General features: G+C 37.7%; 1 protein-coding gene across 1 annotated transcript in view; it reads right to left on the bottom strand.

Annotated features, from left to right (window-relative positions):
* Nucleotides 1-20,083, bottom strand: part of PKP3 (plakophilin 3) — a 68,577-nt gene that overhangs the window by 19,185 nt on the left and 29,309 nt on the right. The gene's annotated exons all lie outside the window — the stretch shown is intronic.

Raw genomic sequence — 20,083 nt, 5'->3', positions numbered from 1 at the left:
CATTTAATATCCAACTGGCTTCCTTTACCATAAAATTAAAGTCCCAGGAGGCTAAATTGGTATACAGCAATCTTGCTAAATCACCAAAGATTCATCTTGCCAAGTATATTATTTCTATGTGGATTGCTCACAACAGTCCAGTTGTGCAATTAGGGAGAGTGAAGTAGCTTCCCCAGCTGTTGTGGGAAAACTGGAACAATTGTAAATTGTTGGAAGACAGAACTATATGCACAATAACTATATCATCTCTCTGTTTTCTGAGCTAGCCTGTCGTCCTCAGGGGCTGTGAAAGATGCTGTCACTGGTGCTGAAATAAAATTCCACTTCCAATCTACTGGCTTTTGCACATGTAATGTTAGAGGGTGCACCATATTTGTTTCAGGCAGTGAAATAGCAACGTGGGTGACCAACTAATTGCTTCCAGAAACTCACAAGCAGGTCATAAGACAATGTTTATCTTGTCTGTCCACAAACTGTCATGCCAAATATATCCTATTTCATAATAGGGTTTCAATTTACTCATCACAGCTTTCTTCAAGATATATTTTGAATAGATCCCACAGTTCATATGACAAAATAATAGGTTCTGCTGTTTCTAAGATGAAGTATAAGCCCATATATATATTGTTATATAATAAACAGCTGCCAAAGAATCTAGAAAAATGGGAGCCAGAGAATCTCTACTTCATATGGGAGCTAATCTTAGCAGGGATTTTATCTTTGGGATCCTTTTCCAACAGCCTAAGACCTGTCATCTTTTGACACTTCACTTGGAAAATGAATCTTTATGCAATTGGATTGCCTAACCTTTTTCAATTGTGTAAACCAGGGGTGTCAAACTCACAACGTCACATGATGTGTCGCGACGTATCGCAACTTTTTTTCCATTGCCGGCAATGGAGTGGGCGCGGTTTCGGCAAGACGTATCCGGCCCACGGGCCAGCAGTTTGACACCCCTGATGTAGATCCATGCCAAATAAGTGCACCTGTGTGCCCTTTTTTGCTTTTTTCTTAACAGTGTCCTTAATTCACCCAATCACCATCCCTACTTATCTCTAATTAGAGCATCACAAATGTGAAGCCACTGTACTTGTTCAAAACTGCAGAAATTACTGAGCAATAGCTCAGCAGCACTTTTGCCTACCTCTCCTCATTTAAACATCATTGATACTCATATATGACACTGAATATGCTACACTAAAGTTTGGGTTACACAATACACTAAGCCAGGAATATACTGTTCCATCGGATCAAGAGATATACACCAAGACTAGGTGGTGACAGGATCAATTGGGGACAATGCAATAATAAAGATTAAGCTCTGGAGTGCTTTATGCTTCTGCAATCTCCCCATTAAAAAATAAATCAAAGAAGGGGGCAAAATATTAATAGGAAAAAAGGGAGGAAGGGGACTCCATGCAGTGTGCCTTTTGCAAATCTACATTAAACCTTGAATCATGAGTTGCAAACAAAATTGACTGAATGTATGCAATGCACCAAGCCAAAACCTAGTAAACTCCTTTATAGCTTAACACGATATAGGTAATTGGTAGCACTCATATATTATGTTGATCCTGTTTGTTTACCAAGCATAAACAAACAATATGACTTACTATGATATGTGAACACTAATTATGCCAAGGAGTTGAGATCTTGTCTGAAAATATTTCCTAGAAGTGAGCCCAATCAAAAGTTAAAACTTAGATCTACCGCATTTTTTTCCCTTTCATTCAATCATATCTGATTCTCAGTGACTGCCTGGAGAAGCCCTTGCAGTTTTCTTGGCAAGATTTTTCAGCCATCTGAACCTGCTTGCAACCATTTCTTAGAGGCTACTTGATTCTACACTTCTCTGAATGGCATGTTAAAGCTGTAAGTGTTTAGTCACACGGTATAAAGCTGCTCACAAGTCAGGAGCTGCTAGATAGCCGGCTTATATATAGGCTATTGTAATGCTGCCAAAATAACAATAAAAAGCTTGCAATTCTTTCAAGGTATCTGGTACTTTCTGTTGAATAAATTAGTGTCAGAGACCATTCTTTCCAATGAAGGAGAATATTTGTAGTTCAGAGTTGAAATCAGGGTCCTTGGTGCTCTCTGAGCTTGCTTGTTTTCTTGCAGATGTTTCATTATCCTAACTAGGTAACATCACCAGTGCTAGTAAGGAATGCTGTTTGCTGTCAGTTTATATTCTGGCGTCTTGCCTGTCTGTGTGGATGGGTGCGGTCTTAGGGATTCTTTGTTGGGCTATTTACTGATGGCCCTTTGGCAGTTTCTTGACTGGGGCATTGCTTATTTGATTGTTGGTCTGAAGTTGACTAGATCAACTTCAGACCAACCAGGTCAAACAGATGTTATCTAGTTAGGGTAATGAAATGTCTTCAAGAAAACAAGCAAGCTCAGAGAGCACCAAGGACCCCTGACCATTCTTTCCTTCAGAACATGGTTGCATAAATTATATATTTTGACACCATTGTAGTTGCCCTTTGTTTCAAAGAAACATTAGAGACATGCACAAAGATTATTTAAGGAGATTGTGGAGCCCTATAACATAATAACTACTTTATAGTAGGGACTCTTTATCTTGGGAATCTGCTATTATGCAATTGCCATGGTTATTTAGCAGTTGCACAAATTTTAGGGAACTTTATGGACCAAAAAAGACCACAAAATTATGTATGTCTTGCAGCCCATGCCAACTTTAGATAGTAGCATACCTGGAAAAAATAACATTCATTTCACAAACCAGACCTCATTCTATCATTCATATAAAGAATCCCAACCTTGATTCATGTACACCGATTTTCTACATGTGAATATATAGGAAATAGACATGAACATGTGGTTCTAAAGCAATGTTTCTCAACCTTGACAATTTTAAGGCATGTGGACTTCAACTCCCAGAATTCCACAGCCAGCATTGCTGGCTGTGGAATTCTGGGAGTTGAAGTCCACATGCCTTAAAATTGTCAAGATTGAGAAACACTGTTCTAAAGCATGGTTCTGAAATAAATATAGATACATTTGTAAAATCAAGAAATAAAATAATTTCCATACACATAATACCTTAAGTCTAAAAATGATCCTTCTCTTCTATGAGCAAGATTCAGTTAGCACTGGATTATCATTTGGCTGTTGCAGTATACTGACACTGCCATGCACTTACATTCAGACCCTTCTTACAAATCTCTACCCACAATTTATATCATTCACTCTCGTATTCATTCACTTTTATTGATTAACCAACTGGCCTTATCAAAATGAAAGGCAAAGCCAATATGCAAAAATATATGATGCATGAAATGCACATGTACAAAGCTTTAAAATGAAATAAAATAAAATAAATAAAATAAAATTATTTTATCCCAATTGATTATATAAAATAAGTTCTCAGTCAATTGACATTGACTATGAACTTGGCAATCCTACTGGTAACAAATGAGCTTGCACGCTACAGGAAATAAGAGAGTTTTGGCTTTTTGGTCAAATTCTGTACTTAGAGCCTAAAGAAAGAACTTTATTTCTTATTTCTCCTGATCAATCCTAGAGAGGACTTTACATGCCCACTCACTGGGCTACCAGTGCTAAATGGATAGGTTGTATGATTGAATCTGCAACTTTGATGTACAAAATCTTTAATGCTATGCAACATTTTATCAGAAGCAACTCACACTCTTTGTCTACAAATGCCAATCCAAGACTATGGGAAGCTCCTGTAGAATGTCCATCTCACTTTCCACTTTGATTTCTTCCTTTCTCATATATTAGAAAGTCCCTCATGTAGGCTTAACTACCATAAATAAAAAGGTTTCAGTCCCTTGTGTTGTCTCTTCACTGAACTATTTCATGCCTTATTTCCCAGGTATCCTTTCCTTTTGTATCAAAATTGAATCACTTTTTAAATTATTTCTTAACAAAGGCCCTTTTGAGACAGCTTTAGCTTGCATATTTCCTGGAGAAAAGAAAGGAGGAGGCCAGCTATCAGGGTAATCTAGGTGCAGCCCAAACAGTGCTAGTGATTACATTTCAGAAGCTGTATAGTTACTGTAGAAACCTTGGCCAAACTTTCACAAATGTAATACTTCGTAAGCTGAGATTTAGCTGTTACAATTTAATATTTTCTATCAGATGACTCCACATTATGTTCATGACTCTAGAGGGAGGGAAGTACAATGGTTTCCATGTCCATTTTACAAGCCTGTTAAAGAAACTTCCAATTAAAAGTAGTCTTTATTTCTTTAAATAAGTACACAAAAAATGATTTTGACTGACGTGTCAACTAGACTAAGTGCATTTTTTAGACAAGTCTTTTATTGTTCAACAGCCCTGCCTTGTTCATGAAATTTTAAGAGAAAATCTGGAACGCAATGTATTTTCTAATCCTTTCATCTTTTCCCTTTTTATTTTCTTTTTTTCGGATCACAAACATTTGTTAAGAAAAGGGGGAAAACCCACAAAAATGCCTTTATGTGGGTAACACTAGAATCCAAAACAGAAATCTTGGTCTGAGTTACTTACTAATATGAACTGGTGTTTAAGGTTATTGCCCTCATAGGAAAAAAAGGTCATTGCCCTAAATCAGGGGTAGGCAACCTCGGCTCTTTTATGACTCATGGACTTCAGCTCCCAGAATTCCTGATGCTGAGTCAGGAATTCTGGGAGTTGAAGTCCATGAGTCATAAAAGAACCGAGGTTGCCTATCCCTGCCCGAAATTAAAAAAAAAAAATCTGTATTCCCAGATAATCCCTTTTAAAAAACAGTTCCTATTTAAATTGTTGAGCAGTTTGATATTCCTACAAGTTCCCTGTCTCTGTATGCTTAACTCAGAGCAGTCTTCCCCAGTTTGGTGACTTCCAGGCGTGTTCAACCAACTCTGAACATCCCCAGCTAGCAAGCCTGAAAGCAAGTTGAACTTCAGCACAATGGGAACATACCCACTTGGGGAGGCTGGGACTAAACTTGTATTTAGCTATGTTAATACAAGATTATAAGACACATCTCACCTCACTGTAGAGGGATGTATTTGTGCAAACATTTAGAGTGAAATACAGTAGTTTTACATGTTTAATAATTTCATCATTTGTAACAATCATGTAACATTTATAAAACTAGTCAGTAATTCAGGGAGAGAGAGTAACTATTTTCTTGTTACAACCAAGAGCCAATGTTTACATTAAACTTTTGGTTTAACCTCTTTGTTCTTATCCCATATTAACAGTATTACTGTCTTATCTTCATCCCCTTTTCCTATTCCTTTATTTGCTCACCACTTGTGAAGTTTCAATGATAAATTCTATAGGGCTTTTTAAACATGTTAGCTTACAATGTTTTATAATATACAAATATGTAATAAGAATCTAACACAGACACATTTTGATTTGTTAGGCAGGAATAACTGATTTCAGATTGAAATTGTATCTGTACTTTGTCAAAATTCAGGGGGATTTCATAATTTGGTTCATGATGCATAAAACCCCCACGTATTTCTTATGCAGTATATAGTTATCTAGGCATGAAATTAGAAAGTGAAAAAATATCAGCATGGAGAGAGCAGACATAATCATTTGAGAAAAATGCAATGGAAAATATGTGATAACAATTATATGAAATTTTGTTAGAAAGTTTAGAATCCTATATTATCCCAAACAAGACTTATTCAATTCATATGATTATAATCTTGATGAAACCAAAGCGAAGCAATTAACACAGATGTTAAAAAAGATCCCGCAGAGAAAAATAGATTGTGTAAATTAGTCTAGTAGGGGTCTACGATACACTTGGGAAACCATAATTAAAACATACAATGTCAACATTAAAAGAATGAGGGAACATCTGAAAGGACTATCACAAGAAAGATTTGGTGGTGCTAAAACAAAATAGGTGTTTAATATAGTGCAGTTTTTAACTGATATGGCACTTGTAAACTACATCTGCATAACCTATCTTCCCCTCCACTCCATCCCAATTTAAATCTACACCAATCTAGCCACTCTAAGTGTCTGACTAAATGTGTTATTCAGAAATAATGCTACCAGATTCCTCCTGGTTTTTGCTACTATAGATTAACATGGTTCTCCCCTTACCCCTTAGTGGTATGGTAATCATATGTTCCTAACAATTTCCATACAGTTAACCTCTTCTGGCCCCAACAATGTTAATTATTCCATTACGATAGAAAGCAAGAAAGTCAGGATGAGCATAGGGAACATTTTTCTTTATACCAAACGATTAGAAAACCTGCTGTGCCTTGACAGATGCTTTCAATTTAAAACAAAGCTTACAGAAGAAGCATAGAAGAGAATGATAATTCCTCTCATTTTACCAAGCAAGTGCACCTGCTGTTATTAAACATGACTCCAACTGAAAATAATTATCTAGATGCTATTGGTCAAACATACCTATTGAAAAACATATACTGTAGTGTATCTTCCAACAAAAGAGGAAAAATAATCCTGGCTCAGAACCCTACAAGGAACTCAGCTCCTGGAGCTTCTCATTAATACTGACATATTAATTTCCTTTCTCATACTTGACAGCTTATGACCATGGCTTAGAGTTCATTTAATAGATTTGCTTTCAGGCTTCTGCTGGGAATTGTTCCAAAATACAACACAAAGCTTCTCTTGTAAAAACTAGCCAAATAATTTTATCTGATCCCAATGCTAGGCAATCCAGCCCTCAGCCTTTGGCTAACAAGGGGCAGGAAAACGCCCCATCTGGTCATCTCAAACTGGTTCAAGAGTTTAGACCACTGATAAGAAGTTTAGTTCTTGAGTTCCTCTCGGAAGTCTTCCATCAGCAAAAAAAGGACAGAGACAGTATCCGGTTCTCTCTCCCTCTGCAATTCCAGTATCATCTTCTGCATCTGCCCTCTGGGTATCCCATTTTTGAAAGTGAAAGGGAAACCAAACATAGAATTTTTTGCCTCCTTAGCCATTAATTCTTTCCAGTTGACAGGGACACATTCATCTGTTAATTTTTCTCCATGCAACACAGGGAATGGGGGAAACGAATTTGGAGGTGTGTTGCTGCTTTAAAGCAGCTTTGCAGCAATTCCAATGCAGCTCCAAACCTGTCTGTTCTTCCAAAGTCAGCTGTTTAGGGAAGGTGAGTCAACTGATTTCTTGCTTTGTACTACTTTATTTGAGACTGAAGCAAAGCTGGTTTTCCTTTGTAAAGCTACAGCTCTGAAGAGCTTGAGGGCCTGCTGTTTCCCTCTGGGAAATTCTGGCTTCCGACTGCAGGGCAAGCATGTAATCTTTCCAATCCTTGTGGGTCCAAGGAGACACAGTGAAGGTTTAACTCCATGAAGATTAAGAAGCTTCATGAAATGACTGAGGGGAAAGTCTGCTCAATGAACGTAGGGCAACAAGAAGATTATTCCAAGAATCATTCATGTTTAAATGCAGTAGGAATCTCTGTGGGAGTCCCCACAGTGTTGTGCCTGATAAAACCACCTTCTGATCCCAATGAGAGCATATTTGGAAAAGCTGAAGGCAGAACTTTAAAACAACTTCAATCTTCTTAGCTTTTTAAGAAACTGAGTTCTAATACACACACTTTAAACCAGGCTCAGATACGGATTGGCAGTTTACAGAAAGAGCACAATATAATTTGATAAGGCTAGAAAACATTCAGTTATCCCAGAACTCTGGATTCAGATTTGCATTTTAAAATAAACTTGAATCCATATTCAATATACCAAGGACTGTGGCATTCCTTAATGAGGCACTTGACAGGTCAGATCCTCGAGTAAATTTTCAGTTCTGTTTAGGACAGTGGTTCTCAACCTTTTTAATGGCGCGACCCCCAACCGGTCGTAAGTCGAGGACTAAACTGGTCGTAAGTCGAGGACTACCCAACTGGTCGTAAGTCGAGGACTTTCCCTGCCCAGGAGCGCTGCGCATACATGGTGCCGCCCCCTGCACTGGCCGAGACGTAGCTGGCACGCGGCAGAGACGGAGCAGGCCGACCACCGTCTGGGCCACCAGCTGGCCCAGCCCAAGGGAGGTAAGGGGAAAAAAATGGCGGACAGCCTTGCTTGGTGACCCCCGTGAAATGATTGATCGACCCCAAATGGGGTCGTGACCCATAGGTTGAGAACCGCTAGTTTAGGACTTAGTGAGAAAACAGCGAGTCATTCTGGATCACATCTGATACTTGTCCTGAACTCCTATAATTCACTCAGAGACTCTGCCTTTGCATGGAGTTTTCCTATTTTATGATTTTCTCCTATATATTCAAAGCAAATCTTTAACAAGATGCCTCCTATCTCTCTCTCTCAATTAATGCATTTCTATCTTACTGAAAGACTCTTGGCAGCGTACAAGTATATTTGGTTTTTGCTTTCTAAATCAAGAACTTGGCACATCGTTAAATTTATTTCTATTACTTTTAGCGTGTTTCTCTAAATTATCAAGATTGTCCTGAATATTATTTCTGTCTATATTAGTTATCCCCACCCAATTTTCTGATAGTTGCAAATCTGATAAGCTTTCCCTCCACCTCCTCATCCAAGCCGTAACTAAAAGCGTTGGAGAACCCAGGTCTGATTCTCCCACTTGATTCCTTTTCCAACCCAATGGGGAATCATTGATAAATCCTCTTTGAGTATAAATTTATCTATTTATTCATTTCATCTTGTGCATTTCAATATTATACTCAAAGAAATCAGTATTTTCTAATCACTTTTTGACAATTCTCAGGCCTCAGTCCTATCTTTTCTTCCTGGAATAGGTAAGTGAGCCAACAAAACTAAACAGAAAAACGCTTGTAATGTCACAGAAATAAAATACAATCCAATTTCCTAGAACATTCAAGTGTATGCGTGTTTATACACAAACACAAGAATGAAAGCACTGCACTGAAGAATTATTCATTAGACACATAATGCATTTTAAGCTAAGAAAAGGGAGGAACAACAATTGTTGGGTAAGGCAGCATTTTACATTGCACAGATCCTCAGTCTTCATCCAAAATAAATATTTATTGTATTACTCCACCAGACCCAGAATAAATTAAACAATTGTTGCTGAATGCTGCAATACTTTATGATGTTACAAGACACAAAACTACATCTTAGCTCCGAATTGCCAAATTTTCTACCTTACTATGAACTTGAGTTTCCTTTTTCTTCTTTTTCTGCTCTGTCAGGTTCGAACTAAATAGTTCTTGTATTTATCCATCACTTGATTAAAAAAAAACGTAAAATATAAATAACAACTATGTTTTTTAAACCATTTTGTCTGTCAGATTTGTACTTCACGCTAAATAGTTCTTATAGCAGAAAGAAAATTTGGACCTATTTTAAATTTCTGTTTAGCTAGCCTCATGAAAAGCTAGCTCCACAAGGACTTTATTTTCCCATCTGCATAATGGATGAAATAAACTAATGAGTAAAATGGGAAACTACCACACTGAGCTGTTCTGATAAGAAATTGATAATAGAAAAAAACTTTGCAAATTTTATATACTCACCATCCAGACTGGTTCTAGGCATTTCCCTATTTTTTTTAGATTAGGGTGATATATTTCCTATGGAAATGTGTAGCATTTGAATTTGAAGTAGGCAAAAGTGCGTTGGAAGTTAAACCACATATTCCTGAGCTTCCACTGCTACCTTTGGGAGATGCTGTCAAATGCAGCAAGAGTATTTTCATGATTACATTCATCATTAATGTGTATGGTTACAAAGGATTAAACTATGACTGTATACTTCAGGAGTTTCTCGAACAGAATCCCTTCTAGAGATCCATATAGCCTCTATCTTTAAAAAGTCTATTCAAAACTGGCTTTTCCCCCAGGCCTTGGGTTAGCATCAGTGATGAATCTGTTTTAGGATTTTATGCTTTAGCTCAGTGGTTCTCAATCTGTGGGTCGGGACCCCATTTGGGGTTGAACGACCATTTCACGGGGGTCGCCAAACAACGCAATAGGAATTGTCCAGGCTGTCTCTGCCCTGCTGAGCCTGCCAAAAGTCCCATTCTGCAAACGGTGCTGCACCAGTTGAGTAGTCCTCGACTTACGACCGGTTGAGTAGTCCTCGACTTATGACCGGTTGGGGGTCGTGGCATTAAAAAGGTTGAGAACCACTGCTTTAGCTGAATGTTTTCTTCCAGGATGTGCAATGCTATTTTCTCATTTGGGGGGGGGGGGAGGGGAGAGAATTCTACAGCTTTTAATGTTGCACACCACTCCAAATTTTGCCAGTTTTCTAAATTCAAACTAAAACAAACTATAAGTTAAAAGAAAAGTAAAAGGAACTTCCTCTGTACATGTATGGGAAATAAAGAGTATGAAGCACTGTAGAGCTTTTATATGCAGGGCTGCATCTGGATGCTGAAACTCATTCTGCCATGCTGATATTGGTACACAATAGTTACCATCAGGATGTAAATGAAAGTAATACTTCCAAACAGTGGTGACTTCGGCAAAAGATATGCTAATTGGCAAAGGCTATTTTTGGTTCCCAGGGAATCATTTGAGTTGGTAATAATCCTGAGTGAATCTCATGCTAATGGTGTCCTTCAGGAAACACCTGGACCAGCACAAATCTGACCTAGTTCTGTTTTCATCTGTTAAAGCTATCCCAAGGAAAGTTTTAAAGCTCACTGAAGTTGCAATTTCTGTTTCCTTTTGCAACTGTTAGCATCTACTTTACTATCATACATACGTAATTAGTATTGCATGCAAAATGTCAAATGTCAAGGAGTAACAGGCTAATAGCATCAACTTCAGGAAACAATGATACAAAGAAAACCTTTCCTCTATACTTGACCAATTCTAACTCCAAATTCTGGCACAATTTAGCCCAATCTAGTGATGAAAAACAGGCCTGTCCAGCTCTGCTCAAACACTGAACTGATATGGACTTTTGAGCAATATTTAAGTCTATCTAAAGTCAAGGAAATTGAAATGAACAGATCTAAAATGTGAAGTGTGAGGTAAAACATAAGCTTGAAATTAAAATAAGGTTCTCATTAAACTTGAGATTTGAAAACCTATGTTTGTATAGAGAAGATTAATTCAACAATATGGTGCTTCTGCTGTTTCACAGCCCTGCAATAAACCGAGACTCCAGGAATGACACAACTACTATACTAATTGCTCCAACCATATGCTGTTTCCACTGCCTGCTTTCCTTACAAGTTTTAGAAAGGATCTGAGTTCCCACTGCTTGCTCTGCCTCGCCTTCTCCTTTCAAAATTGAGTGCGCATATATGTACAGAAAAACTTGGTTCCTTTTCATGGAATGTATGCGAAACATAGAATTCCATAGAGAGCCAGGTGTTTTAGCGGTCTCTTTTAGCCATACACCCAGATAATTCATTTGCAACATATATTATGCATCCTGTAGAGTTCTCATGGTGGAATTTGAGAAATAAACACAAACATGCTTTATTATATTCCCTCTCACAGGGCAAGAGGGGAATGTGCATACAGTACAGAAAAAGCAAGACTTGGCTTATTAATTGTGCCTAGAAATAATTTGTGAAAGTGGATCTGGAGAAAAGGCAATTTCAAGAAGAAAAGGAAGTAGCTGAGCTAACAACCACACAGAGTGGCCATTCTACGTGTATGGATAATGTGATGGCAGGAGGGAGAAACTGGGTGGGGTTCCAAAGTATTAACTTGTTCCAGACAAAAAGACCATCTCATAATTTCTTCACAAATATATAACATTATACATATGTATCAAATACATGTGTAGATCACCCCATTTCCAACTTAGTGCTACCCAGCTATGTCACCTAGGATTCCCAGAATACCCACTTGCTATTTGGCTGGAAATTCTGGGAAATCTAATATCAAACCCTACCAATTTAACTATATTCACCGGCCACATCTGAGAGAGATCTGCAGGGGGTATGGATTATAAAGTCTGGTGAACTATGTATACCTTTTAGTCAGGAAAATGTTTAAGAGGAAAACTTTCCAAAACAACATAATGGGATTGAGTGTGCACTGGGACCCAGGAACAGAAAATTAGACGAGAAGGGGATTCTGGAGAATCTTAGATGATGTTGCGCAATGTATCGGGACAGTTTTGCCATTGCCGGCAATGGGGTCAGCGTGGCTTCTGCATAACACATCTGGCCCACAGGCCGGCAGTTTGACACACCTGGCCTAGAGTTCAAGTCAATGGTATTCAGTAGGGATGTGCAAAATGCTTTGATTTTGAAGAGGACTCTTTGATGCCCTCGTAAAATAAAACACACTGTTTTATTCTGAGTCTAAATTAAATCTTAGCTTTTTCCAAGGGCCTTTTTGGGGGGTAATCTAGTTCTTCTGAGCGTGCAGCTGAGCTTATGATTGGTTTATATTTTCCAGACTTTTTCCAGCCCAAACTAGTAGAGTAGCAGAGACCATTATTTACTGTTGTCTGGATTGGGTGATGAGGGAATGGAGTGTTGAGAGAAAAAAGCAATTAAGAATAAGGTCAGACAAAAAAAAAAAGAGAAAGAGAGAGACTACAGTACTTGCAGTTGCATAACTGCTAGTCTACCTGGTAAATGGGCGCTGCTTAAAAGAAAGAAAAATAAAGGGTTCCTGAATAGCTTCCATGAGGGTTATGCCATACCTTAATTTGTGCAGGGATAGTTCATGTTACAAAGAGGGGGTACCAATGTAGCTGAATCTGCACAATAATTTGATTAGTCTTGTTTATGGAACTTTGTTATGCATCTTTTGTGTACACTTTTGTGTAACATTAATATTATTCATGTACTCAAGGAACACCAGCACTTCTTTTTTGTAGCCACCCCTAATAAAAACACCAGGAAATTTGTTTTTGTCTGCACCTGGCAGACAGGCTGAAAAAAAATCCAGCACCCTATATAGAAATTTGGCCAACATATTTTTAAATTCAAAACATGAAGAAATTCTAGGTAAGAATGATGTACTATCTGAAAAGAATATTAAAGACTTTAAGAGCAGAACAGAACAGAATCTTGGAAGTCTTCTAGTCCAGCCCCCCCCCCCCCCCCGTTCAAGCAGGAGAACCTATACCATTCTCAGACAAGTGACTCAGACAAGTCTCTTCTTAAAAGAGGGGTGTTGCCTATTCTTGCCAGCTTAGTGTCATCTGCAAATTTGATGAGTTCCCCTTCAGTTCCCTGATCTAAGTCATTTATGAAGATATTGAAGAGTACTGGGCCTAAGATGGAGCCTTGTGGTACTCCTCTGCTTACTTCTCTCCATGTGGATGTAGTACCATTGAGGACTACTCATTGAGTATGGTTTGTCAGCCAGCTAACCGTACTCAACGAGTAGTCCTCAATGGTACTACATCCAAGAAACTGAAAAAAAATCTATTTTTTTTTTATAGAAGCAGAGAAGGGCTTTTTTGACAACAGAAGGTAATTGAAACAAATTTTTGGTTAATAGAAACCAAGCTGCCTTTTCACTGTTTTTATGGGAACGTAATTAACGTTTTCAAAAATGTGTTGAGATTCACGCCCTTAGCGACATTTTCTAAAACTTGGATAGTAGGTGTCATTCAACATAGACTACTACCCACCCATTCTTGCATATCAAGGAAACAATAGTTATTCCTGACTTTCAATTTTGTTTTGTGGTTAAAATTGTCAGAATAAAAAAAGTTTCTTCGTTCTGCTGGGGGAGAAAATGTTCAGGCTATTTCAATTTTTATTCTAATGGAATACAGCCGAATGGAAACACTGGAGAGAACATTTGAGTGGGTACTTTGTTCTAAGCTAAGAATAAAACTTATTTTCTATTATATGCATATCCCTATCAATCATGGAAGTATGCCATAGGCACGGCTTATGAAGTGGATAAAACTCCTTTAAATGCCTCCAGTACAACAGTGCATTCTTTCTGTACATAAAAGTGTATTTATTTTTTGAATAGCATCATCAAAGAACAAAGATAATGTCTTGCCAATGGCAACTTTAAAATAAAGCAAAAACAAAAAAAGAAACAAAGTTTAGTACTGGACACAGAATAGCTGGTAGGGAGAGGAGGAACAGAGAACAGCCAACTGTCATTTAGAGCTGCTGTAGAGGGGACAGAACAACTTTTTTCCTATTAATTTAAAAGGAAGAACTTGAAATAATAAGAAGTACAATAACCCCCCCCCCAGATTTTGCTTAAGTATGAGGAAAACGTTCTACTAATATTAGTTTGCCAATATAGTAGACTTCTCCAACAGGTGGTAGACAACCCTTCAAAAGGGAATTTAAGAAAAGACTACAACATTATTGGTCAGGGATGCTGTCCTTGTAACTCTGCATTAAGCAGAGATCTGATCAGACCAGCTTTTAAGTTCCTTTCTCATTTCTATTCCTACAATTTTTTGCATTAGGCTAGCACCAATTTGATATGCAACAAGATACAGTGTTTACCTTTCTTCAAAATGTCTTGGCTTCCTTACAGGTGTATATTTTATAAGTAATAAACATAAATATTTTATGCATATTATGTCCCTGTTAAATGTACCAAAATAAATTTGATCAAAATCTTTTTTTCCCCTCATCTTCACTCATTCTATTTCTATCTTGTTAGCAATTTTGGGATAGCACATGGTTTTCTAGCATGCCCCATTTTGGGGATAAATTAATCTCAAGCAAGCCTCCAAATATTTTATTTTTAAAAAAACCAACAATAAAAGTAATGTAAAACTTCATATTTGACTTTTTGGTGCAAGAAAATATTGTTTGCTGGGCATTGTTGTGTTTTACACAGAATTGGCTAGGTGTATACTTTTGTGTGAGTCAGTTTGGTGTATTGGTTAAGGCAGCGATAGGCAACCTTGGCTCTTTTATGACTCGTGGACTTCAACACCCAGAATTCCTGAGCCAGCATGGCTCAGCTTGGAAACCTCTCCCTTTCCCCTCAGCATGGCTGGCTCAGGAATTCTGGGAGTTGAAGTCCACAAGTCATAAAAGAGCCAAGGTTGCCTACTCCTGGTAAGGCATCAGACTACAAACAGGGAGACAATTTCACTATGAGAATCATTATATTGTAATTTTTTCAGACTCAAGCCTCAAAACAGAGGAGGTTTTCCTCCCCAGATCTACAGCATCAAAAGTTAAGCAGCAGGAAAAGAAACCAGGTACTTAAAAAAAGAAACCAGCTTTAGGAATAAAGAAAAGAAAAGCTCCTGATGGTAATGGTTCTGATGACCAGAGCAATGTAAAACTGAAGCAAGCAAAAAAGGAAGAACATGTCAACAAAACAGCAGGTAAGTCAAGGCTGATGACTGGAGAAGAGTTGCAATCCATCCTCAAAGCATATATACTGGTGTAAAGAGATTCCTCAGTTCAGTTTTGGCATGGCAAGAAACCAAAAACAATTGATGATACGCAAGTTGCCACATTAACAATTAAGGATATATAATATAGTTAATATAAGAATACATATCGGTATATAATAAGTAGCTATCACCATTCAAATATTTTAGTATTCTGGAGTTGTGCTAAATTATGAGTCGGCAACAGGCAGTGATTAATGTTAATATCTATGTTCTGTGTAAGAAGGCACCAGGGCAAGTTTACAGAGTTCCTTTCTCAGGTTAAAATAATCCTTGTAAGCATATGCTGATGATTATTATTTACTACTGGGAGCATACTGCCTATCCTTTTTAAGGCACAGTTGGGCTGGAAACTCCAGTTGGTCATTTTCTCAGCAGTGTTATTCAGAATCTTATTCCCATTTTTTTTGTTGCAGTGTCTGCCTTCCTTCTCTTGTCTTCTCTCACTTATTCCCTCACCTCCACAGGACAGAAGATGCATATAATGTCCAGCCTCCTCTCTCTGCAGAGGCAAGCGTATCATACTCAAGATGCTTCCTCTTAAAAGGATTAAAATCAATTCTGAATGCTACCATCACAATCTTTTCAAGTGTGGTTGTGGAGCAAAGAGGACAGGATAGCAGGAAGACCCCTCCCTAAACCTGCATGCATAGTTGAGACCCCCTAGCTCAGGGGTAGGCAACCTTGGCTCTTTTATGACTCGTGGACTTCAACGAATCATAAAAATTGAAGTCCATGAGTCATAAAAGAGCCTCATAAAAGAGCCAAGGTTGCCTACCCCTGCCCTAGCTCTATATCTCTATTGAAAACAGAACAAACAGGAAATTCTTTGTTTTTCCCCTGAAGAATGTAAATGTAAGCACTTTAAAAGCTCTTTAAAGACACTATTATCTCACCCCTGTATCTGAAGGCAAAAGACCTCTTATCAGTCACTGGAGGGCACCCATTCAGACCAGAAAAGAGTTAACAATATCAAGTCTGTTTATCCAGATCTATTCCTATCCCCCAAACTGAGAGAGATTTTCAATATATACTGTTTACAACAGATTCATGAATCCTGTGTTAATCTGCAATCTTATTATATGAGCCTACTCATATAGTATAGTATGAATCCATGTTTAGTTAGAGAAAGTCTTTCATAACAAATACCCTTGGAATGGAAATATTCTTTTTCCTGAAAATGGGATGGGGGGAGGAGAGACAGCATGTGACCTGTGAGCCAAAAGTATCTCTAAGCTGTTGTGACACCATGGTCTGACAATATTGCTATGATGTTTAGCAATGCAAATTGCCAGATAGCAGCAGCATTTCTCACTATTGAACACACCCATAAAACTGAACTCCCTCACCTCCGAATAGGACACCACCTATCTCCTGTCTCCAACACAGCCCTTGCACAGTTCCAAGAAGATTCCACATCCATTTGCACTCTGAGTCAACTGACCCTGGGGGCACAGATAAACCCCCAAATGGCCTCAGTGACTCTCACAGAGCTAAAGGCCAACCCTCAGAATGCTAACAACCAGTTGACTGCAAAGAATATACATCAATCCATTCTCCATTATTCAATCAGAACTGAAGAAGCTTCTTGGATAAGAACTGAAACGTTTTCAAGAAAAAACTAAGAAAGTCCAGTTGCCTTTTGAAAAGCACTTTTGGGACAATCATGATTGAGAATCTCTATAAACAACTCTGCCAAAAATTCAGAGAAATATACTGAACAAATTGGCCGTCCAGTATCTTTATTTTGCTAGTGTTCTTCTCTATAACATCTGCAGGCAATCTAGTATTTTCCAAATATATTGGACTAAAACACTTAGCAGCATGATTGAGCATACCCAATGGCTGGCAATTATAAAAGTTTTAAGATTTCTGGAGGGAATTCTGAAATGTGACATGTTTGAGCATCATCCTTTCTGTCAATGGTAAACTTCCGTTTTCAAAAATCTCAACCCAGTCTCTCAACTATGGTTGGTCTGCAACCAATTCCCTATCTCACAAAAGAATTTAGACATCCATTAAAGGCATACAAGTTTCAGAAGCAGCCAGGTCTGAACCTGTACCAGGTCTGTACCACGATAGGAATCATATCTATGTATGCCTTGAATTTTGTGGGAAAAAATAAATATGTATCGAAGTCTGCATAATTCTGATGCAGGAAGAAGATAAATAGGTTGTCAGTGGGAAATGCGTGGCTTTCTAGAAATACAAATCCCAGTTTCCTGCATTACTGACCTTGATAGCTTAATGTTACTGTTCATCAATATCTAAAGGGTGAGAGGTCCTTCATCCTGGAATACACTACTAGTTCCCAAATAATCTGATTAGAAATAGTGACTTGCTTATTCTATAACTGTGGGTAATTCATACTTCAACCCAATTTAAGATCCCCATGTTATTTAATAATGACTTTGTGTAAATCCCATCTGTCTATTGGATATATAACAACATTGTAACAGGCAGGACAGAGGCCAGGAAGGGGCATGGGGTCAGTTTATGATTAGAATCAGACTGATATATCAAAAAAAAGCAGACACAAAAATCCTGGTTATCTTCAAAACTGGCTTACCGGTTTCTGAAGCATTAATCAGAGTACACTTCAAAGGAAATTTAGTTAGCATAATCCTGGGCAATGAATCTACTACCATTCAATGTTATGAAGACATACATTAAGATAGCCACCACAATGCTTTTTAATACAGAAATTCAAAAGAACTTCAGAGAACTCATGAAGTAGAAACAATGAGTTGATAAACAGTGTCAAAGAGAGTTCAAATGGGTTATGTTAAGAAACCACAGCCTCAGCAACAACCCACACCAAAGTCTCAACCAGACTTCTCCAGTTACCTTCTGCACAGCAGTGCTAAGTTTAGAGTAAATTGCCATATTGACTTGAATTTATGAGAAAATTTATCATTTCCCGATAAAAGAATTGGAGATGGCAACTTTTATCCAGATGAACGTCTACTGAAATTATATGTAAATAAGCTAAACAGTAGTGATAAATAATTTATGGAACTTTCTTCTCAACTTATCAATTATTGTCAGCACAGTTAAGGCAGGGATGTCAAACTGGTGGTCCACAGGCCTAATGCGTCACACGCAGGCCACGCCTACCTCAGCTCTGCAAAGGCAAAAAAAATCACGATATGTCATGTGACATGATCGAGTTTGAATCCCAGGAGTTAAGGCATTCTCTCAAAAGATTACAGGAAGAAACTTTCAAGTCAAACTTCCAGAACCAGAAAGTACAATATGAAGAGACTGACCTAGCTTTGGTGGCTTACATAAAATTATTATACCGCATCTCCTAATTTGGGAATTTGTCTTGAACTCCCAATATAAAACATAAAAAATAATGAACAAAAATGCAACCAAAATATCTCAGACTCCATCTTAAAAAGAAACAAAATGAATTTCTTTCAAATGTTAGTCAGTTTTTCAATTTAACAGAGCAAAAAGCCTAGTAATTAGAGGTGATATAATTGTAACAGATGCCATCTAGAAAATGTGAAGTTCAAAACGATAATTCTGCTCAATGCTTTTATTACGGTAGTTCCTGGATTGGCAGGCATCCAACTGCTACAACTTTCCGGAGATCCTGGGGTGGTGAAAATGACACCAAATGGATTTTTTTTCCCTTTTCGCCAGTGATGCAACTATGAAAGACAAAATGACTGACAAGAAGGGTTTTCTAATAAGATATTTGTTAATTAGTGAGAAATAAACTCCTGATTCACACTGGAAAATGGATAGGTGAAATAAAAAGGGAAGCGCAAATTCAGATCCTGCTCTGTTCAGCTGTTGAGTCACCTGCACTGTTTTTCAATAACTCAAACACACATTTAAACATAATAAATCCAGTGGGACATAATCTCCAAGTAAACATGCCTGGGATCAAGCTTCCCATCTTGTTTATCTCACTATGTTCAGTCTTAAAACTTTTTACTAGCTATATTTACGGCAATTCAGTGGAACCAACTCCTAAGAAAGTATTACTGATATTGGTTTTGTATTACATAATATTTTGAATAACTACCATATAATATAGTATCAATAAAAGATTAATAAATTCCTTCTACTTTTATCACCATTAGATAAGCTTTAGATAAGTGACAAAGATGAAATTCCAAAATACAATATTTCTGAATTCATTAAGGAAGAATAGTTATAGTTTTAATTTCTTCAGTTGATGTCATTCTTTTCTAGAAAAAAAAGAGGAATGAAGGAGTATTCTAGTTATCTAAAACCTAAAAGCCGTCGTCTCCTACAAAACTGGCAGTCAGCAATGCAACATACACCAAATTAATGAAAAACGAAATTAATGAAAGGCAAAACTCTTCTTATCTCACGCAACTCTCTTTAAGCTGACAAATCTTAGGTAGTACTGTCTCTTATAGGAGATGAATAGAAGGCTAGAAATGAAAGACAACATGTGGATTTCCCATCACATTCCATTAACTTAGAACTGCAATAAGAAAAAAAAAATTTTTTTTTAAATGAAAGCATTCCTAATAACACAGCTAATCATTGTTTCTCAGAATTCAAAGAAGCTTCAACTAGTTACACAGCTGCAATCAAAGCCACACACCCAACCCAACGTATTTCTGGAAGCAATATTTGCATCAGCATTCTTGAACTAACTCCTCCAAAGACAGCTTTTCCCCTAAAGCAGTGTTTCCCAAACTTGACAATTTTAAGGCATGTGGACTTCAACTCCCAGAATTCCACAGCCAGCAATGCTGGCTGTGGAATTCTGGGAGTTGAAGTCCACATGCCTTAAAATTGTCAAGTTTGGGAAACACTGC

Source organism: Crotalus tigris, unplaced genomic scaffold, assembly GCF_016545835.1.
Source record: "Crotalus tigris isolate CLP2741 ecotype Arizona unplaced genomic scaffold, ASM1654583v1 scf7180000018504.2861643, whole genome shotgun sequence".
In the NCBI taxonomy this organism is placed as follows: Eukaryota; Metazoa; Chordata; class Lepidosauria; order Squamata; family Viperidae; genus Crotalus; species Crotalus tigris.
Note: the sequence above shows the minus strand (reverse complement) of the source record. Positions and strands in the feature narration are given on the sequence as shown.